The sequence below is a fragment of the Diceros bicornis genome, chromosome 3 (genome assembly GCF_020826845.1).
Source record: "Diceros bicornis minor isolate mBicDic1 chromosome 3, mDicBic1.mat.cur, whole genome shotgun sequence".
NCBI classification, from domain to species: domain Eukaryota; kingdom Metazoa; phylum Chordata; class Mammalia; order Perissodactyla; family Rhinocerotidae; genus Diceros; species Diceros bicornis.
In genome coordinates, this window is record NC_080742.1 from 12,408,453 (window position 1) to 12,432,028 (window position 23,576).

A 23,576-nucleotide genomic window follows, 5' to 3' on the forward strand; every position below is an offset into this window, starting at 1 on the left:
ATTTAAAAAAAACCCTCTGCTATTAGAAAACCAAAGAATTATTGGGAAGAGAGATTGCCTGAATTATTCATTGCTTCAAAAAGTAATCATTGATTTTCTACGATGTGCAAGGTTTGTAAACTGCCCTCCAGCAGTTTACAAAATAGCAGGGATGCTACCAGAAGAAGAACAGGGAAGGAATGTTATGCATGACAAAAAGTTGGACACAGTAATTCATTGGCTTATATTAAATTAGATTATAGCAGTACAATTTGTAAACCTTTTTAAAATGGTGAAATTCAGTGCTGGCAACTTGTTGAAAATGATACACCCACACCCTGCGGTGGCAGTGTAAATTGATACAATCCTTTACCAAAGCAATCTGAGGGTGCATTCAAGAGCCTTAAAATATTCAGACTCCTTGATCCAATAATTTATGGGAATTTTATTTTTAGTAAATAAGCCAAAGGAAGTTAAAAGTTGTATGCAGAAATATTTTCACTGAGCACAATTTCTAATATTGAAAATTTGGAAGCAATTAAAAGGCTTAACAATAGAGGAATATTACAGTAAATTATAGTAAGGCTACTCAATGAAATACTATGAAGCCAATAAAATGTCAATAATTAAGAACTACAGAAACATGAGAAATGCAGAAGATAAACTACCGAGTAAAAGAAAGCAGAATATAAAATTGTATCTATGCCATAATTGTAGTTGAATAAAAATATATTACCTATATTACCTACGAATAAGGACTGAACAGAAACATGAAATAATCCAAATGATTTTATTTATTGTCAGGAATTTGTGTACGAATTTTATCTGTTTGTATCTTAGAGTATATTTATCGTTATAAAGCTTGGTACACAAAAGGAAGTACAAAAAGGACTTCTACCAGGCTCACGACCTCCTGCACTTCCAGATTATGGATTTGAGAGGCCATTAACACTAATTCCCAATCTAAACATGTCCCTCCTCTCAGGTGGAGGGAGAACATTGAACTTATAGTACAAGGCACTGCGGTGCTAGGGTTTCACACAGATAAGGCACTGGGTCTCCCTTCCGGTCTAGAAGGAGATGCAAAGAGACACATAATGACTCAACAGTGTCTGACACTGTTTTAACTGGGTAACTGACCTGTTTCATGTAAGCCTCACAAAACCCCTATGAAGTAGTGTTCTTCCCATAGGAGAAAACAGAGTCCTCCTTCCCATAGGAAAAACAAATGCTCAGAGAGGTTATGTGGTTTGCCCAAGGTCACACAGCTAGTTGGTAGCGAAGCCAATTTTCAAACTGATTCCAAAGCCTACTCGTTCTCCTCTGCACGCCACTTCCAAGCCGGTTTCGGAGAAGATGAAGGTGCATTGTCTGTGATGAAGTTCAAGCCAGTTTGCATGTAGATCATCAGCCCATTTGGCCCTTGAGATTTTAGGCCAGTGTTCTCAACCCTGGTTGTACATTAGAATCATCGAGGGGTGAATTCTGAAATTTTTGGTGCCTAGATCTCGCCTCCAGAAATTTCGATTTAATTGATCTTAGCTGCACCTAAGACCAGGACATAGTGTAAAACTCCCCAGGTGATTCTTCATGCAATAAGGGCTGAGGACCACTGGGTTAGGCCCTTTGCGTTTCCAAGCTTTCTCCTGTAAGCCTTTCAAATGGCCGCACAATTTGAGTTAAAACAGCACTCCATTCACTTTTTTTATTTTTTATCATGGTAAAATACACATAACATAAAATGGACCATTTTAACCATTTTAAAGTGTACAATTCAGTGGTACTAAGTACATTCACGGTGCTGTGTGACCATCACCACTGTCTGGTTCCAGAACTTTTTCATCATCCCAAATGGGAACCCAATCAGCAGCCCTTCCCCATTCCCTCCCACCCCCAACTCCTGGCAACCACCAATTTGCTTTCTGTCTCTATGAATTTGCTTGTTCTGGACATTTTATACACATGGAATTATACAAGATGTGGTCTTACGTGACTGGCTTCTTCCATTCACCAATGGAATGTGGTAGCATGTGTCAGTACTTCATTCCTTCTTATGGCTGAATAACGTTCCGTTGTATGGATATACCACATTTTGTTTGGCCATTCACCTGTTGATGGACATTTGGGTTGTTTCCACCTTTTGGCTTCAACCCACTTGTCTTCCCAAATCTGAAGTTCTTCAGGGCACACCATTACAGACACGAGAACTGGAGAGAAAAAGCTTTCTAAGTTAACAATAGGGCTCTGGAGTAGACTGGTGGTTCTCAAAGTGTGATCTCCCAAGCAGCAGCAGCAGCATCACCTAGGAAGTTGCTAGAAATGCAAATTCTCCACCCTGCCCCAGACCTACTGAAGCCAAATCTCTAGGGGTAAGTAGTCATAAAACTCTAAGTTGTAACAAGCCCTCCAGGTGCTCAGACACAGGCTGAAGTTTGAGAAGCACTGGTGTAAGTGACACTGGCGTGGGGTTCCAACTCTAGGCATTTCTGCTGCCTTCACTCAAGTCGGCCCACACTGCAGATGAAGCACCTCTTGAGCAGCGGTCCAGCCCTGGGCAGCCTGCCTGTGGTTCAGTAATAACACCCCATCTGTCAGGATCCAAGATGCTAGTGTCACTGAGTTCAGCTGGTGCGTGAGACAAGGTTGACATGACACCCTCAAGTTATCACAGCTCTCGGTAATAAACAAACACATGTTGTAAGAAAATAGATTTAATTAGAGAGCTGCATCCTAGCAGATTACATTGTTGAGTGTCTCGTACGCAGGGAACCGCAATCAACACGATCACTTCAGATGTGCTACCAGGAAACAATTGGCAGGGTCTCCACAGCTGGCTTGCTGCTTCTCCCTCACCTAGTGGGGATCCCTGCTCATCCCACCAGCCTGGACTCCTGCTCACCTCTCAGTCCTGTGGGTCGTGCGTCATGCCACCTCCGTGCCTTTGCCGAGGCCGTTCCTTCTCCCTGTGGCACCCTCCTTCTCACTCTCCATTCATCCAATCCCTTCCATCCCTCATTACTCAATCCAACTTGCACGTTCTCTCCAGAAAGCCTAGTGGGGCCACCCCAGCCGACAGCCACCTCCTCTTCTCCTGCCTTATTCTCAGCACCACCATTCCTTACGTAGTTATCCTGTGTGGACATCTCTTGCTTGGGGTCATTTTTTAAAAAATAGACTTTATTTTTTAGAGCAGTTTTAGGTTCATAGCAAAATCGAGCAGACAGTACAGAGATTTCCCTTGTACCCCCCGCCCCCCTCACACACACAGCCTCCTCCATTCTCAACAACTCCCACCAGAGTGGCACATTCTTGACAATTGATGAACCCACATTGACATGTCATTATCACCCAAAGCCCATAGTTTGCATTACGGTTCACTCTTGGTGGTACACATTCTATGGGTTTGAACAAATGTATAATGTCATGCATCTACCATTATAGGATCATATAGATTAGTTTCACTGCCTTAAAAATCCTCTGCGCTCCACCTGTTCATCCCTCTCTCTACCAACCCTCAGCAACCACAGATCTTTTTACTGTCTCTGTCGTTTTGCCTTTTCCAGAATGTCACATAGTTGGAATCATACAGTATGTGACTATTTCAGATTAGCTTCTTTCACTTAGTAATATGCGTTTAAGTTTCGTCCATGTCTTTTCATGGCTTGATAACTCATTTCTGGTCATTTTTATTATATCATTATTTTGTCCTTACTTTATAAAAATTTAATTCCCAACTATTCTGTAAACTCTGATACATACGATGTAGTGGGGGAAATGCTATTTAAAACCATGACTGTGGCCACTTTCACATATTACGACATAAATTATCTCACAGAGAAGAAACACACCATGTGAGCCTTGATGAGACTTGGTGGGTGAGAAAAGCGAGCTCTGGGCACGGCCTGGGAAGAAAAGGGGAAAAGGAAGAATGAAGCAACTTCTGCTCTCTAAGGAAGTAACTGCATCTGGGGACTGGAGGAGGCAGTTGGTTGAGAAGACAGCAGCTCCTGGGGAAGAGCAAACTCAAGAGGATAATGGCAAGCCAGGGCCTTAAGGGAACATGGCGTGTGATCCCGATACGAGACAGGACATGTGGCTTTCTGCCATTGCCTGTACTGTGCTGTGCTCCAATTCCTCCACATTAGACCAAACTTTGAGTACAAGCGGGCTGCCTACCCAGCCTGAGACACAAAGGATAGAGAATCGGGGCCCTGCATGGCAGGATGTGACCGGGCAGGGAAAAAGTAGCCACCACCAGGACCTGACGAGCCTGGACAGGGGTGGTAGGCTGAGCAGGAGACTACAAGCCCTCAGAGACAGTCTCGGGAAATCCTGAGGAGGGCCTAGCTCTCATAGAAGGGGAAGTGGGACTCTGCCAATCAATCGGGACACAGAGAAGAGGAGGAGCCCAGAAGGCTGCACCACTTAGCATCCTGCTTGTGTTACAATTATAACCATGCAATGTCTACCATGCAGAAACAGCACAGTGCTATATTTGGCCTTTCTGGAACATTCCACTGTGATAGTGGTTACAGGGTGGGGAGTCTTTGGGAGTGTTTCCTGACAGATGGTTTAGGGGATCCAATATATTAGGCAAAAATCACAAAAGGAATGTGTGCTGAGTATCCTATGGGTGCCATATATTCATTTTTTTTTTAAATAGCCAGACAGGAATGTAACTGCCTTGACATTTTTTCAGACTCAAATTACTGCAGCCATGCTACACAGAGAAATTTGGGTCTTCTATCACTCGTGTCTATGTTTGACAATGGATTGAAGACCCCTTTCTAAGGCAAGTCTTGGCCCTGCTACTCTGCTTGCCCTCCCCTTTTCTGAGCTGAGGTCATGAGCACCTTCGGTTCCAGGCCCTGAGCAAGACTCTGTCAGTCCTATCCCATCTGGGCTGGCAGGTAAAGCACACCGCTCCACACTAACCGGCCCCACAGAACATCTGCCCCTCAGGAACTCGTCAGGAGTTAGACATTTTCCTGAACTCACTGCCACCCAAGATTTCTCAAAGGCTCAGCTGACAAGGACCATCACAAGGATGTTGAGTCCAATCAGTTTCCCAGAGTGACAGAGTGTCAGTGGCATGGGCGCCAAGCCTGCCCACCTGAGTGGGAAGCCTGGCTGGGGATCGTGAGCTCAGTGACCCTGGGCAGCTTTCCTAACCTGTTTTCTGGGCCTCAGTTTACTCATCTGCAAAATGGAGATGATCACATTACCAGTCTCACGTGGTTGTTGTAAGACTTAATGAGGTAACACATGCAGAGGGCTCAGATTCTCACTGGCCCCTCACAGTGCTCAGTAAGCATGACCTATCCTCGCCCCCAGTGGAGTCATAACAGCCGGGAGCAGTATGCCTGGACTCTATTACGTCAGCTGTCAGTGGAGTGCTTTCTATTGGATTATGCTGTGGCTTGCTGCCATTAGCCTCTGTTAGGGACAGCCAGTGGCTCTTGTCACTGCGTTTGCTCTAAAGAAGTTGTTGAGGACACTGTTTATAACATCGCAGCATCCTCCTTAGGACTCTAGAGAGATCTTTCTTCCCACCTTAGCCTGGAAAGTTGCCTCTTCCGAGCACACCGTTTTCCTCTCAGGAGCCCCCTGAATGATTTAACAATCAGGTTCCTCTCTTCACGCCGTCCTGGGTAGTGCGTGGGGTATTTTGGTACGGGCCTCACATCCGGACCTTAAGGGGAAACCCCTTGGTTTTCCTTATGCTGCATCACTCACCGCCTTGTAATAATAACAAAACTCACCGAGCACCTACTGTGGGCCAGCCTTGTGCTAGGAACTTTACGTGAACTGTCGTTCATGCTCACCCAATTCCACCAGGAAGACATCGTTTCCAATTTAAAGGTAAAGAAACCAGGGAGCCGGAAGGTGATAGGGTCCGTCCAGGTCCGTGGGAAGGGGAGTGAGAGAGGTGGGATTCTAGCCGCCATCACACACGCCTAATCGATGCTCTTTCCCAGAGTCAAGGCATTTCTGTACACTGTCGTAAATCCTTTAGGCAACAGGGCATGGTGTAAATAAATAAGTCACATTCTAAATGACGTCTTCCCTTGCTAGTTCCCTTATTTAACTGGTAGGATTATGATCGTGGTGTCTGATGCTTCAAAGCCCCCTGCAGGTCCCAGGACCTCCTAACCAACAGCTTTGGGTGAAATGAAGAAGAGATAAGGAAGCAGTGAAAGCACAAGTGGTTTCTGCTCCTGGCACCAGAGCAGTGCTTTGTCTCTGCCTTCACAGGGGCTGCCTTCCTCCCTCCGCTCCAGCACCGATGGGGTCTGCGTTCTGTGCTTGTCACTAGTTGCTCCAGGTTAGTTACGCCATTGCAGTGGTCCTCAGATCACTCCTTGTATGATGTGTGGGATCAGGAGATGTTCCCACACGTCCCAGGAGGAGGTAGTACGACATAGCAGATAAGACCCTGGCTCTGGAGTCCCTTCCCCCTTTTGAATCCAGGACTACTTCCTCTCACTGTGCCTCGGTTTCCTTATCTGTAAAATGGGTGCGATAATAACACTAAAACCTCCTCATGGGGAGGTAGTGTAGTTTACCAGTTAAGAACACAGAGCCCAACAATCTTAGTTTGAATCCAGGCTCTGACGCTAACAGGATAACCCCGAGCAAGTTACTTAACCTTTCTGAGCTGAGTTCTTCATCAGTAAAATGAGGGTGCTGGTAGTCACTCATCCTAAGGAGTATTAGGGAATAACATAAATTAATATATACATAAAATAACTTTACACTTGGCACATAGTACGTACCACATTAACTGTTAGCTATTACTATACATGCAAGTGCTTAGAGTGGCTGGCAATCAATGTCAGCTGTTATCCCCTCCCTGATTATTACGACGGAACTGCAGGCAGCATTCTGGGAAACTCGGGTCTCCTCCCGTATGGGCGAGGGCACGAATTCATGAGCAGCTCTTTGCATGGGAAACTGAGTGCAAGTCCTCCCAGCTCCCCTGGCCTTGCCGAAGCAAGGAGGGAAGGCTGGAAGGAGGGAAGAAGGTGACGACAAACTATCCTCGATGCAACTGGAGGAGGCTTTCTCAGCTCCTCAAGAGAGAGAGCCTCATCCTTTGACTTTCCTAACTAAATAAACCCACTAGGTCAACTCTTAAGCAGTATGTACACAAATTCGCTCCGAGGCCTAATGACTGAGGGTGTGTTTCTTACGTAAATTCACATGAACAAATAGGACACATTCTTCATCCTTTTCCAAGTAACTCAGCCTAGGAACCAGAAGTCAACGTCTGGTTAAGCAGGGGTGAGGCTGCGGCCCCGGGTTGGGGGGCGGCCATACCATCCGTCCCTCCACCAGCTCCTCGCAGCTCCTCTTCTCTCTGCCCTCCTGAAGCATTTTCTCTTGCTGTTGTACCTCCAGGCACAGACAGCTACCTTGGCAAATGAGAGACGAGGTCAGAAATAGACAGGGGCGTTTATTGAGAAGCATTTCTAAGGAGAGAAAAACAAACTACAGAAACAGAAGCTGGAGTAGAACAAAAAGAGGGTTCCAAGGCTTCAGGTAAGAAACAAGCACAAAAGAAAGAAAAACGCAAATAGGAAAATAGGACCCGAGAATCAGGAATTATGATTGTGTTTATTATGTAGCCTTTATTCAAGGCTCGCTGTGTGCCACGCATACCCACATCATCTCATTAGATCTTCGGAGAAAGGTAGATACCGTGATCCTAATCAGTTTATAGATGGGGAAACTGAAGCTTAGAGAGGCTTGGAGATTTGCCTGCTTACCACTGCGTCCAGTGTAAACCAGGAAAGATTGGAGAAGATTCAGAAAAGATCCATAAAGATAAAGAAAGGATCTAAAATTTGAGGCTTTCATCGAGAGGTTAAAAGTCCTAGAATTGTTTAGCGTAGTGAAAAGAGCGCTGGGGAGGGGAGTGTGGAGGGAGGAACACTTTGTGCTGACGTCCATTGCCCCTTCCCTTTTCCTAAAGGGTCCTGGATGTCCCAGGAACCAGACCTGCCCTCCATCCAGGAGAGGGCTGTCATGTGCACAAGCCATTCAGCACTCACTGTCCCCACACACGCTCCCCCACAGTGAGTGGTGCCAGGATGGGTACAAGACCAAGTCCGAGCCAATGAGACATGAGGTGTGTTCTCTAGGGTCTTCCGAGAAAGAAACATCTGTTCTGTTTCATCGAAGCTCCCAAAAAAGACATTCTGTGTTCACGGGGCCTGGATAAGGAAGCATGTGGCCCTGAGTGGCAACAACTGCTGGTTGCCTTAAAATATTTATTCTCCTTTTCTTCTTGGGAATAAGAATAATTCAGTTTCCAGCTGGACACACTTGAGTCCAGCAGAAGATTCTACTTGTTAGTTTCCCTTGCAACTGCCCTATGTAACTAAATTACAGCCGATGAGATGTAAGCAAAAGGGTTGTGTGGTACTTGCAACGAGCCTCCTTACAAGAGAAGAGGGAAGCCTTTCTTATGTTCCTTCCTCTTGCCTGGAATGCAGATGTTATGGTTGGAGCTCCAGAAGTCATTTTTGACCTTGAGGTGACCTCGAGAAAGGCAGCCATGCCCTGAGATGTGGAGCATCAACTTAGACATCTGGGCCCATGACATGATGGAGCCACCACACCAGCCCTGGACTGCCTATCTCTGGATCTCTCTTAAACAGGGGGGAAACATACTTCCATCTCATTACAGCCACTATTATAGTGGATAATCCATCATATAGAGTAAACTCAATTCTAATAGATGGACCCAGACTTCTGCTGACAACCATCTTGCAACTACAGACTTGGAATAAAGCTTATACCATGGGTAGCAAAGCAAAAATAAAAAGACACCAGATCTTTCCATACAACCTAGAGCTGCTGGGCCAAGCTTCTCCTGAATCTGACATCATTATAGGACTTTCCAGTTACATGAACCAATAAATTCACTGTATTTTTTAAGCTAGTTTGAAGTGGGGGTTTTTCTACTTGCAAGCGAAGACGTCCTAGTGGATACATGCTTAATAGCACTCTGAAGGAGGTAACACCATGCACAGTATTTCGTTTCCGAGGAAAGCAGTAGAAGCGGAAGCGTATTGAAGGTGCACCTGGGCTTTCCTTACAGCGGAATCATTAAACACACGAATAAGGCCTGAATGATTTTTTAAAACCACTTAACATTTATTGAGTCCCTACTATGGGCCAGATATTTGACGTAAATTATCATTCATCCTTGTAACAGTCCTAAAGAGCAGAAATTATTATTCCAGTTTTACAAATGAAGAAATCGAGGCTCAGAGGTTTAGACAAGTTGCCCAAGGTCATATAACTAACAAAGACACAGTAGGCCTGGACCCCAGGTGTGCAGAGGTCCCACACCCATGATTTTTGCACTGCAGAGCGCTGGCCACAGATTCCTTCTAGTTGTAATGTTCTGCAACTGTTTTTCAATCCTTATCTTTGGGAACCTCAAAGCCTGGGAAATTTTGAAGAACTTTTGTATCACTCTCACCAAGAAGAGGGATCTGCAGTTGGGGGACCCAGCATATCCTCCTGGTCGGAGGCACAATTGTCCCCTCTCTTTCCTGCCCCATCTTGCCCTCCCTCACTCTGGCTTTCCCAGGGGAATGGCACATCGGGCACCTCGATCGTTTCTTTCTCTTGGGGACCGGACAGTGTGAGAGCACACATCCTAGATACTGGCTCTGGCTCCTGGTCAGCCTGACAATTACACTGTCTCACTACTGTTTGTATTACTGCTCAGCTAAAGGTTTGAGTTTCCCTTTCATTTAAGATTTTACTTGGACATTAGGCTCCAAAATGACCTTGGCCCCCGTTGATTAGAGCAATATGGTGCATCCAAACAGAACAGATCTGACATCCAGTTCACATTGGGTTTGGGGGCCCTATTTTCTGCCTATGAATGGACACACTGAAGAGTTTTGTTTAATACTTATTGAAGCTTAAGCGTGTTATGTTCATTGGCTGATATTATGCCATTCAGGATAAGCACATGCTGACTCCAAACGTGAAATCATGTGAAGTGTCCTACCTGTGACTCTATACTGTTTGGAAATGATCCCCTCCTGTTAAATATTTTTAAATATTCCAAAGTTTAAAAAAAAAGCCAGATAGAGGCCCAGTAGCATAGCGGTTAAGTTCACATACTCCACTTCAGTGGCCGGGGTTCACAGGTTTAGATCCCGGGCACGAACCTACACACCGCTTATCAAGCCATGCTGTGGCGGCGTCCCATATAAAGTAGAGGAAGATGGGCATGGATGTTAGCCCAGGGCCAATTTTCCTCAGCATAAAAAGAGGAGGATTGGCAACAGATGTTAGCTCAGGGCTAATCTTTCTCAGAAACAAAAAAAGCCAGATAAATAAAATTTCTTTCTCTTGACCAAACTACCATATTTCTTACTTAGGTAAGTCCTCACTACTTCATAATCTTCAAATGAGGTAATATCAGTGAAAGTGATATGTAAAGGAACATATAAATATCAGTCATTAATATTTCTTAGAACACTAATGACATTTTGTCTTCCCAAACAATTCAGTGTCTCAAGCTTTTCTATACATAAGACTCCAGAGTATAACTTATTGTGGAACTGTCACCACATAAAACAATATCCAAGCAAGTTTCCCAAATATACCAGTTCTCTGGAATGTTTACCACTCCCACGATCCAAATAAGAGCTTCACCAGCAGCCAATTAAAGAAGCAATGGGGATCTTTCTGCATCCAGGAAATAGGTACTTCCCAACAGGCAACAGAAAACAGAGAAATTCTGTCTTCAATATATTCTATATGCTCATACAACATCTAACAGAGCACTGTTAAAATCGTATATGTTCAAGAGAATAAGACAAACCAGAGACTGGGAGAAAATATTTGCAAAAGACATATCTGATAAAGGACTGTTATCCAAAATATACAAAGAACTCTTAAAACTCAACACTAAGAAATCAAACAACCCAATTAAAAATGGGCAAAAGATATGAACAGACATCTCACCAAAAAGATATACAGACGGCAAATAAGCATATGAAAAGATGCTCAACATCATATGTCCTTAGGGAATTGCAAATTCAAACAACAATGAAATACCACTACAGCTATGAGAATGGTCAAAATCCAGAATCCCGAAGCCCCAAATGCTGGCTAGGATGTGGAATAACAGAAACTCTCATTCATTGCTGGCGGGAATGCAAAACTTTGACAGTTTGGGAGTTTTCTACAAAACTAAACATATTCTTACCATATGATCCAGCAATTGTGCTCCTTGGTATTTACTCAAATGAGTTGAAAACTTATGTCCACACAAAAACCTGCATACAGATATTTATAGTAGCTTTATTCATAATTGCCAAAACTTGGAAGCAACCAAGAGGTCCTTCAGTAGGTGAATGGATAAATAAACTGTGGTACATCCAGACAGCAGAATACTATTCAGCGCTAGAAAGAAATGAGGTATTAAGCCATGAAAAGACATGGAAGAACCTTAAATATATACATTACCAAGTAAAAGACGCCAATCTAAAATGGCTACATACCGTATGATTCCAACTATATGACATTCTGGAAAAGGCAAAACTGCAGAGAGAGTAAAAAGATCAGCGGTTGCCAGGGGTTGGGGGGAGGGAGAGATGAATACGTGGAACACAGAGGATTTTTAGGTCAGTGAAACTATTCTGTATGATACTATAGTGGTGGATACATGTCATTATACATTTGTTCAAACCCATAGAATGTGCAAGAGTGAGCCCTAATGTAAACTGTGGACTTTCAGTGATAATGGTGTGTCAATGTAGGTTCATTGATTATAACAAATGTGCCACTCTGGTGGGGGGTGTTGTTAGTGGGGGAGGCTATGCGTGTGTGGAGCAGGGGGTATATGGGAATTCTGTACTTTCTACTCAATTTTGCTGTCAACCTGCTGCAAAACTGCTCTAAAAAATTGTCTATGTAAAAAATAGTATATGTTCAATAAACTCAAGTTAATTAACACAGTTTAATTAACTACTTAATTGTAGGTGTGATGATAAATTAAGTTGTACATATGACAATCTCTAAGCCTCTATACCTTTAGTTAAAACAGTTATTACTCAAAGACCTTAAAAACAACTATATGCAACTCAGCCCTTATATTCTGCCCATGGAAAACATCAAGGTCAATTTTATACCCCTAGGTCAAATAATCAACTACAACCAAGTCAGTTTTATCAGAAAATAGTGAAGCCTCAACCAAAGCCAACTCCAGCTAGAGATACCACCGACGCCCCCATTATCCCGGAGGGTGGTCGCAGAGCTCTGCTTTCTGAAGAGCAGGAAGTAGTGCGTTTCCACTGGACACAGTCATGGAAATAGACCAAAGATGTTTCTGTAACCCTGGAAACAAAGCCACACATGTCATTTCAGTCTAAGCGGCAGATTCTAAACAGCCCAAATGCTATCACTGTTAACGGCACACATGTAGTCTTCACACTACACGCGCCATTCACGGGCAGCGTGGCAGGGAAGTCCTTGTGAAAAGATGCATACCTCTAGTCTGAAATTAAAGAAAGAAGTGTGGGAGAGTGTTTTATGCAAATTATTTCTCTTCTAAAGCTTAGGAAGTTATTTTGTTGCCTGTCAGAAAGGCCCTTTACAACTACTGTCAGCTAAAAAACTAAAAGAAAACAACCCCATAGAGAAAATAATGTTCCTGTGCCTCGAGAGTTCTGAGGAAGTCCATAAACATCAACTTGAAAGTGTACTTCAACAGCTTACACATCAGGGTATGCACTGAAGTTTGGAAGTTCATGTTCAAAAAGAAAATAAGCAAAGAATCCAGCCCCTTATTGGAAGCTCTACCAAGACCCAAACTTACAAGTTTTGGGTTCTTTGAAAGGACCTGGAAAGGCATTTAGTCCAACCTGCCACCCAATGCAGGAATCTCTGCTAAAACATTTCATAAACTGTCTTGCCGTCTCTGCTTAGAGAGAGAGAGAGCGCTTGCTGTTCCCTAATCCTCCCCCATTCCACTGTTAGGACATTTTTGCTTATTGTCAGCAAAACCTGCCTCCATCTAACTCCCAAACACTGCGCTATGCCCTCCCTCTAGAACCAGAGAATAAGAATGATCCCTCGTCCTGGCTCGAGCCCTTTCCAGCTGTGGGACCTTCTGCGAGTTACTGACTTCCTTGTGCCTCAGCTGTATCCGTTGAAATGGAGATGATAATAGCACCTGCCTCCTAGGGTGGAAATGAGGATGAGATATTAGCACAATACCTGGCTTATGATTAGCATTCCACAATCATTAGTTATTATTGTAGTTAGCTATTGCACACAACAACCCTTCCTATAACTGTGGAAGGGTGATTCCATTATTAGGCTTGCAAGGAATAGAGACATTCTCAGATTACCTTAGTCAGTGATTGTCAACCTTCTGTGGAATACTAGATTTTGGGGCTACACACTTGAAGGGTTTAAATGGCATCCTCAGTTATCCTGGAATTCACCTGGTCCCCTTTTGCATCACTACTCTTTGGGTGTGAATTTACTTCCCTGATAGACTCTCAGAAAGCCAAGTTCTCACGTGTTCTCATTTCCTTGGCATCAGGTTCCACCTTTGACCCCTGACCTCGGACCTGCAGCAGGCTGGACTCTGGCTGTGCACCTCGTCACGTGGTACTCAGTTTAGCAGTCTCACTTTCTGGAATTGCATAACAACAGAGATGCTAAAAAAAAGTTTTACACGTTGCCAAAATTTGGCAGCGCACTTGGGAAGAGTTTGAGGCAGTGCAGTAACCCCCACACATCAATTGAGAAGCGCTGTCTTAAGGAACGGGGTTGATTTGGGGTCCACCTTGGGAAATAGAGGAGTCCAGAATCTCCTCCTTAAAGCCAAGCCTCATGGAGACTAGAGCTCAGTCCAGAAGCTGGAAGGTTGCTTAGGATACAACATGGCTCTAACAACTGGGTTATAACAGTAAATAAAATTGCCTTCTGTTGAGCTCTTAATATGGGCCAGGCACTGTGCCAAGCGTTTTACAAGTGTTAGCTATCTTTTTTTCAAACTTGTTTAAATTGTGGAATAAAATACTCTTAGATTAAAATGTTCAAAACAAATGTACAGTATAATGAACAATCACAAAGCAAACACTTGTATAACTACCTCCTCGGTCAAGAAATAGGACACCTCCAAGCACTGCAGAACCCCCCTACCCCGGGTATCTCCGTCTGGTCTCAGGACCCTCCCCGCCTCCAGACACAACCACTATTCTAACTTTTGTGATAATCACTTCCTTATTTATCTTTATAGTTTGCTCAACAATATATGCCATACAATATAAACTCCATTACATAGTTTATACTTTGGTTTTGCCTATTTTTGAATCTTAAAGTGAAATCATATGCTCTGTATTATTTCTTTTGCTCAACATTATGTTTACAAGATTCATTCATGTTGTTCCCAATAGCACAGTTCATTCATTTTCAGTGCTGTATAGTACTCCATTGTGTGACTAGATCACAATCTATTTATTCATTGTACAATTGATGGATATTTTTGTTGGTTCTAGCATGAGGCCATAAACAAAGTTATGGACATGCTTGTATATATTGTATATATTCCAGTGTGCTACATGAGAAGTTCCTCTTAGATAGGTATACCTGAGAATAGAATCGCTGGGTGGTAGGATGTGCATATTTTCAGTTTTACTAGATAATGCCAAACTGTTTTCCAAAATGGTTATACTAACCTACATTCCCACCAGGAGCATACAGATTTTCTGTCACTCCACATGCTCACCAACACTTGTATCATCAGATATTTAAAATTTTGCCAATCTGCTGTGTGTAGTATTTAATTGTACTTTTAATGCTTGTTTTTTTGAACTTTAAATACATTGACCCATACTTCTTACATTCATCTCTATCTTGCCACTTTTGCTCAATATTGCGTTTATGGGATCCATCCGGGTTGTTGCATGTGGAATCTCACTGTATTTCCTTTATTCCTAATGAGGTTGATCATATTTCCGCGTAATTTTTGGCCATGTTAATATTCTCTTTGTGTAAGTGCTTGTTCGAGTCTTTCTTGTTTTTCTATTGGGTTGGCTGCCTTTTCCTTGTTGATTTGTAGGAGTGTTTTTTCAACTTTTAATTTTGGATACTGGTTCTCTGGTGGTTTTATGTGTCACAAATATCCCCTCCCATTCTCAGGTGTGTCTCTTTCACCCTCACAACAAGCCTGAGAAATAAAGACCATGGCGTCTACTTTATAGTTGAGAGAACAGAACAGAGCCTCAGAGCTGCTGAGTGACTTGTTCGAGGTCACCCAGCCAATCAGCCGAGAAGTCACCCCCGGCTCTGCTCCGCTTGAAAGCTGGCTCTTAACCACATGGCCACACTCAGGGTCCAGGGCCCCCCAGTCCGTCTCGGGTGCTCTGGGGGTCTCAGCCACTCCCCCACCCCAGCTTTCCTCTTCTCTCCCCCTTCCTTCCTCACGACTCTGGCTTCCTCATGACTTCCACTTCCTGCCTGCATGTATGACCGTTCTCATGTGCCCCAGTTCCAAACACGGCCGCTCGCTGGAGTTCATCTTCAGACTCCCTGAAGGAGGTCTCAGCGCCCCCTCTGGCACTGTCCCCCGCACGGGCAGGCTTTCATGGGGACCACATCACGGCCACGGCTCAGGCGCTCTCCCAGTCCACTCGGCTGTGGCTCGGGTAGCAGAGCCGCACGGCCAGCCCGTCTCAGGTGGGGCTGTGGGCATGGTGGCCGCTCTCCACAGACGTTACTTCCCCTGAACCTTCACTTTTCAGGCTAATCACCACCTGCTTCTGTCACATCTCGTCAGCCTAACGACTCCCATCCGCTCTGCCCTGCAAACCCAGTTCTTCCACGATACCACCCTCTTCCACACTCCGCACCCAGGCCTGTTCAAGCATCAATTCCCGTCAATTCTGTGGCCTAAATAACTTCTAAATCTACCCACTTCTCTCCGAGTCTAGCCTCTACCTTAGCCCACGTTCCACCCTAGTCCAGGCTACCACCATCTCTTACCCGGACTCCCCAAATATCTACCTCATGTTCTCTTCCCTTCCACTCTCCCCACTTCCTAATCTATTCTTCACACAGCAGCCAGAGGGATCTGCTCAAAATGCTGATCTAATCATGTCCGATTGTTCACATCTTTCCATTGGCTTCCTTTTTCTCTTGGGCTAAAGACCAAAACCCTTGAGAGGAACCCCAAGGCCCTGCAAGGTTTGGCCCTTGTCTCTTCTTCACTCACCTCCTTGCTCTCTGCTCTTTGCCCCCAGGGAAGTTTTTCAGTCCTATTGATCTGCGAGGCTCCCTCTCCCCACAGGGCCTTTGCACGTGCTGTGTGAACTGTCTCGCATGCCTTGGTCACCCCTCACCACACCCCCCCTGGTTAATTTCAGACCTCAGCAGTTCTGGCCTCTCTGCCTTACACAGGTGCCCTACACATCCCTGCATGACTGGTTGTAGGCCAGAAATGGTGCATGTAAACAAGATATTATTGTCTTCTGCCTTTCAGACAGGCAAAGATTAAAATTATTGCTAATATCCTGTGCTGTTGAGGCTGCACGAAAACATGCACTGTGATTTGCACTCTCATTCAGGTCCGACCTGAATGGTCAGAAATAGGAGAGCATCTATCATTTAACTTTTCATATCCTTTGACCCAGCATTTCCACTTCTATGAATTTATCCTTTAGACATAAATACTTCCACCAGTTATGTAAAAAGATATGCAGAGTAATTCTCTTTGCAACATTGTTTATAACAGTGAAAAAGTGGAAACAGTACACATATCCATCAATAAGACACTAGTTAAATAAACTGTGGTACATTCATAAAATGGAGTATGACCCAGCTATTTAAAAGAATGAGGTAGATTTCTTTACATTTATATGGGAAGGTGTCTAAGATATATTAAGCTAAAGAAACAAATTAAAAAGTGTGTGCTTCCATTTTTATGCTTTTCAAATATATTATATGCATATTTTTAAAAGTTGGAGGAAAATGCACAAACCTGTTGACAGTACCTCCTGGGGAAGGAGGATGAATTTATGGGGGATTTATCTTTTCTGTGTTATATATTTTTATAATGTTTATTTTGTTATTTTATTTATAATAAAATAACTTATAATCTTATAATAGTTATAACTTATAAAGTTATAATAAAATAGCATATAAACTTATAATAGTTAATATAAAATAACCATAAAATAATTTATAATCTGAAAAAAGTCTAATACAGAGAAAAAGATGATTATTACATAGTTGAGTCCATAGTGTCTCTCCTCCCCCTAGAATGTGAGCTCTCTGGGGTCAGCAAGGCTTCTACCCTATTCAGTGTTGTGTCCTCATGGCCTAGTCAGTGCTGGGCACATAGGAGGTGCTCAATAAAACATTCATTAATTGAATGAATGAATGAATTGTTTCTACGACCCGTCCAATGTGGGCCCCACTCAGAATTCCAGAAACAGGCCCGTGGCTCCCCCTCCCTTGAGCTGTCCTCCAGACTTTAAAAGGTTGTGCAAGTGCCTCACCTTTTTCTCGCAGTCCCAAAGGTCGTTGGCTGACGTTGCGCGTTAGGGCCTCCGCATGAGCACTGCACTCAGGCCGGGTGCCCCTCCTGACTTAGGCAAATAATTTTTCTGAGTCTCAACTCAGGGGTTCACATTTTGTCCCCGTCAAATGTCATCTTTGGGGTTTTATTCACGCCTGCCTAGGTATTTTAAAACCCAATCCCTGACATCTAACCAAATACAAGTCTGACCACCTTTAAGTTACCCACATCCTTGATAAATATGGCTTATACGTTATTTCCAATTTAGTTATAAGCAAAGAAAATTGCACAGGACAGGGCCTCCAACAAAACCCTGCAGCCCGCCGTAAGAGATGGCTCTCCATGTTGACTTGGGGGAATCTGGTCTTTCTGTGCCCAATTAAACTTAAGCACACTAAGCTCATTCCCACCTCAGGGCCTTTGCACTTACAGCTCCCTCCACTTGGAAAGCTTTCTCCGGATAGAAACTCTTTCTGATATTCAGGACTCAGCTCTGAGGTTATGTCATCAGAAAGGCCCTCCTATTATCCAATCTAAAATCATCCCCTCCCCAACTCCACATTACCTGTTTTGTTTTCTTTAAATCACTTATCAATAACAAAAGTTACCTTGTTTATAATTTTTATTTACTTCTTTTTTACCTGCTCCCTGCTCCCACCCCAGTGTCAGTGGGAACACTGTCAGCCTTATTCATGCTCTATCTCCTGTGCCTGGAAGATTGTAGTTGCTCAATAAATATTTGCCGAGTGAATGAATAAATAGTCAGTCAGGTATCTGTGATGCCACCTACCTGAACTGTCTGCTAGACCCAGGTCTCCGTGTTATCCACAAGGATGTCGTATTACTTTCCTGGGGCTGCTGTAACAAATTACCACAAGTTTAGGGGTTTAAAACGACACAAATTTATTCTCTCACAATTCTGGAGGCCAGAAGTCCAACATCTGTTTCACTGGGCTGAAAGCCAGGTGTCAAAAGGCCACATTCCCTCTGGAAGTCTCGGGAAGAATCTGTCCCCTGCCTCTTCCAGCTTCTGGTGGCTCTGGTGTTCCTTGGCTCGTGGCCACATCACTCCACTCTTCGAGGTCAGCATCTTCAAATCTTTCTCTGCTCCATCTTACATCGCCTTCTCCCCTATATGTGACACTGGAAAATTTCCCTCTGCCTCTCTCTTAAAGGATACACACGATGGCATTTAGGGCCCAACTGGATAATCCAGGATAATCTCTCCAACTCAAGATGCTTATCTTCATCCCCTCTGCAAAGACTTTATCAGGTATGTCTTACCGTAGGCAGCACCTTCACAGATTTCAGGGCTTAGGACCTGATATCTTTGGAGGCCACTTTCAGTCCCCTGCAGATGTCATTAGTGACTCTGCAAAATGCCTTTGCAAAGTCGAGACATATCGTGTCTCCAGGATTTCCCTTTCCCACTTCTCTGGTGGCACCTGCCACCAGGAGAGCTCAGTAAATGTTTCGGGAATGAATAAATGCACAGAAGATGTTGTTCTGCTCTACCACTCCCCATCCCAGCCCTCAAAGGAGAAAAGAATGGGACTGTGATTACAATAGTATAACTGGCTTCCCCAGTGCACAGACTCTCGAGAAGCCAGAATGGGTTTGGAAAACACAGCATCTCTTCATAAGTGATCTCCATCCGACGTACTGCCAATACCCACCAGGGAGGATATTTGATTATCGACGAATGCGTAACAAGACTCAAATTATCCACAAAGGAGCCTTGCCCATGAAGAGGGTTTGGGCTTTGCTCATATTTGATTTCTCTCCCTCCCCAGCACTCTGAGCAGGATTGTGTTGTAGCCAAATTAGTTCTTTGGCTGTTGTGATACTGAATAAGAGGATGGGGAGAGGGAGACCAAACAGCACTGATTACACAGAAGGGAAATAGTTTATCCTCCCCAGATTTAGGGGACCCCTGATGTACTTCATATGGAAGTATAGCATCTGGGGAAGGGCCCACTCAAGTCCGTAATAGGGTCGTTCCACAGTAAACACCATCTTCAAATCCTGGGTCTGGCCCCTGAGCGGCATCATAAACCTGACTCCCTGCTGACAGGAGCAGATTATTTTACAGCTATGGCATGTGATACTCTTTAATAATTGCTTGGCAAAATCAGAGAGTAAAGACCTACTGACACAGGACCTTGGTTCCCATCCCCAGACGTCCACCATGATGGGGTTCTCTCAAGAAGTTGCCAGTTGGTGGGGTTTAGTACCCTGAGAATGCACCTGGGCTGGCCCCTGGAGTCCCCACTGCGAAGCAGCAGGGGAAAAGCTCTGACAGCTGAGAAGGGAGGTAGGTGGCCCTGTCTCAGCAGCACGATCGTGGTGACCCCAACGCAGCATCACGGTGGTAGTGATCACTGATCTTACACTCAACCCTCAGTGGTGCTCAAGACCTCCCCTCCCTCACCCTGCAGGAAGAAGGGCCTCAGATAGAAGTGGGGGGAGTTGAGGACAACCAAGTTAACGTCCATGAGGTATGCAAGTGGGGGAGGATTCTCTTCTGTCCCCACCCCCTAGATGAAACACTGAGAGGGCCAGACAGGCACATGAGGGGCCAAGAAGAAAGTAGGATACGCAGGTCTAACTTGAAAGATGAAGGAGGGGTCTTTGAGGCTCACCTGTGGTTCAAGCCGGCACACCAGTGTAGACGCCTGGATACAAGCTCACCCACAACGGTCCCAACTAGAGCTCGACCTGCATTTGCCTGGAGTACCCTCCTTACCACAGAGTAGTAACTCTGCCGTGAAGCCCAGGGACACCATTCCAGGGTAAGTTGCTTGCTTTAGGGCAACGATGACAGGCTGTGGCATTTCCTTGACTGTGTATCAGAACCTTGCGTTGGTGCCACAGTTTTCCTGAGAACACATCGGTGCAACTATAAAGCACATCAATGGGACAATGAATCACTCTGCAAAGAATCTAGACAAACTAGTCCCTTCTAACTCCCATCACAGCTTTTCAGGAAGGGTGGCATACGTGGTTTGTGGTTGAGGGAAAAAAATGCACGTTGCCAGTTCTTACTTGCAGTAACTTATCTGTGAATTTGTAAAGTGACTAAAGCCTTTCTGGGAGATATACTGAACCATAGAAAGAAAAACAAAAAGTTTGCCTCATCCATCTACAATGGCGACACTGTAAAATTTGAAACAAGGAACTCAAGGGGTTTGCGAGCATCAGATAAGATTATGAAAATTTCTCAGGTTAGTTATGTTGAAAACCTGGTCCTTTAAAAAAGTACATAACTCCATAAAGGAAAAGACTGATGGGTGTAACTGTATAAAAAGGATAGACTTCTGAATCTACACATACATATGCACACACACGAACAAAGTTAAAAGGCAAATAGTAAATTAGGAAAAAAATCTTGCAACTTATAACACAAATGGTTACTTTATTTAATATATAAAGAGCTTTCACAATTCAATAGGAGAAAGGTGAACACTCTAATAGAAAAATGAGAAATTTGTTACAAAAGAAATATGAATCATCAATAATCAGAGATACATCTGAAATAACCAAGAGAAGAAATTCTTTCCTATCAGACTGAAAGATGAAAAAGAATAATAGATACAGCACAGATGAGGCCATGAGTTGGAATTCTCATATACTGGCTAAGTTTGACAATTTCAAAATGTTAAATACATATCCCCTTTGACTTATTAATTTCATTTATAAGAAAGCATCCTAAATAATCACCAATGTGTGAAAAGATTTAGCTACAGAAAACATTTATTATAACATTGTTAATAATATATAAATAAACAATTTAAATGTCCAAAATTGAGGATTTAAATATATCATATTTTAAGGACAACCATTCACTAGAATACTATGAGTCTTTAAAAGTGATTATTTAAAAACGTGATTATGTTTATCTATCTTGACTATGTTATTATATAGTTCTAAATACATAATATCATGTAGTGTCCATATCTCTGTTGTTAGTGCCGTGGAGGGGATTCCAATTCCTAGTGACCCTGTGTACAGCAGAGTGGAACCCTGCCTGGTCTTTTTTGCATCATCCTCTCCTCTCATCTTCTGGTGCTATATCAGACAATGTTCTGCTGCTATTCCTAGGGTTTTCATGGCCAGTTTTTTCAGCAGTGGGTGTGGGTCCTTCTTCCTACTCCTTCTAGTCTGGAAGCTCCACTGAAGCCTGTCCACCATGGGTGACCCTGCTGGTATTTGAAATATTGGTGGCATAGCCTTCAGCTTCACAGTAGCACGCAGCTGCCACAATATGACAATCAACAGACAGGTGGTGTGGTTTCTTGACCAGAATCAAACCTGGGCGACGGTGCTCCACGGAATCTTAACCACTAGACCACCAGGGCTGGCTTATCCGTATCTATATACGTATATAAGGAATGCTACTCTAAGTAAAGTGGCTTGGTTTGGAGATTGGGGATCTAAAAATATATAAATATATGATATATTGATATATAGAGATATATATGTATAGATATCAAAATATTCACACATTTCTAGGTTTACGATAACATCTTATTTATGCTGTTTGTTTTCCTTCTGGATTTTTGGCAAAGACTGCTTTATATGCAAGCGAAAAAATACAACCATTTCAAAAAGACAGAATGCACATGTGGGCAAACACTCTCAAGCTAGAAGTATCCCTTTCAGCCACTGAGAATTCACAGAGTAAGCCAAAAAAGTCCAAAGTGGATTGCTTAGAATTAGGGTAGCAATATGATTGATCATCCAAACCAGGACACTTTTGAGACTGAAAGGGAAACTACTAATAATTTTGCATAATCCGGGACTCCCCAGGCCAACTCAGCCATTTGGTCAGCCTACTTAGAATGAAAGGCCAGTTCAACATGTCTTTGAAAATGACCCAACGTTGGAGTGTTAGAAGTGCACAGACTACCCTTTATCTGTACAGTTGGGTGCAGTTGCTAAACATCCTGGCCAGATGGCGAAAGAATCTCGAAAAGTTCAAGGTTCTCCCCTAACTACCTCATTCAGATCAACAGAGCCGTAATTCCAGAGATTTGTTCTTGATAAGAAGCCCTTCTCAAAGAACTATGCCACTTCACTAAGAGCACACACTATTATTACCCAGGTTATCTCACACCGTAGATTTTAATCTTGGAAACATTGTGTAACACTGTTAAACCCTCAGGATTCCAAATCCCCTTGTGACTTACCTGTTTTCCACTAAGAGCTTTGTTTTAGGGAACTGTTATGATGGGACTCGAGGCTCTTAACATGACTACTGTCCCATCCACCACACTGCCCACTGGCTATTTATGCCCAGGCTTTTATGGCCTGCTCAGATTTCTCCTCTCCCCCAAGCCCTCGCTGGCCCCCACAGTGACCTGTCCTGCTCAGACACCTATGGCATGTCTTCTCTGCACATCAGATCAGCACCTTCTCAGGGGCTATCCTGTTCTCCAATTATTGATTGCACATATGTCTCCCTCAAACTAGACGTACGCTCCTCGTGAAGGCAACTACTCAGTCTACACCACCCGGCACGTGGCCAGGCAAGGTGAGTCCTATTATAAGATGAGGGTGTAATTCCTTCATATACTCCACCTCCCGCTCAGACCTGGGTAGTTACTAGGCATTATAAGAAATATTTTTTGTTGATTAGCCAAAGTCTCTGAATGTCAAGGTACTTGCATAGGTGGAAAAATTAAAGCCTTCTCAACTAAGGCAACTGGTGAGGATTTCCTCCCCCATAAAACATCAGGAAATGGAGCACACTAAAGATTCAGAACCAAGTTAGAGCAGGACACCTCTGTCGGGGAGCAGTGTCTGTGTTGAAGATGGTTCCGTAGGTACGAAGGATGAAAGCTCGGACAGGCTCTGTTAACGCCTGCAATACCATCACACCCACCTTACAATATTTTACTTGTATTTTGATTCTCCCTTTATGGGGCCAACATGGAGCTCATCAGTCTATCAATACTCCAACATCTGCCCTCGCCCTCCGAAGAGTCCAGCATCTGCCATTACTTGGCATCAATCACAAACCCCACAACAC

General features: G+C 43.8%; 1 long non-coding RNA gene across 8 annotated transcripts in view; it reads right to left on the bottom strand.

Moving 5' to 3' along the window:
• The window catches only part of LOC131393078 (uncharacterized), a 38,108-nt gene that overhangs the window by 4,468 nt on the left and 10,064 nt on the right, over nt 1-23,576 (bottom strand). For 3 of the 8 annotated variants that reach the window (XR_009215850.1, XR_009215852.1, XR_009215848.1), the window contains exon 7: nt 20,953-21,747. The exons of 1 other annotated variant lie outside the window; for it this stretch is intronic. This is a non-coding gene — a long non-coding RNA (uncharacterized LOC131393078). Of the gene's footprint in view, nt 1-18,433; nt 18,677-20,187; nt 20,445-20,952; nt 21,979-23,576 lie in introns of those variants that run through there. 4 more of the 8 variants (XR_009215854.1, XR_009215851.1, XR_009215849.1 and 1 more) reach the window with 4 other exon arrangements.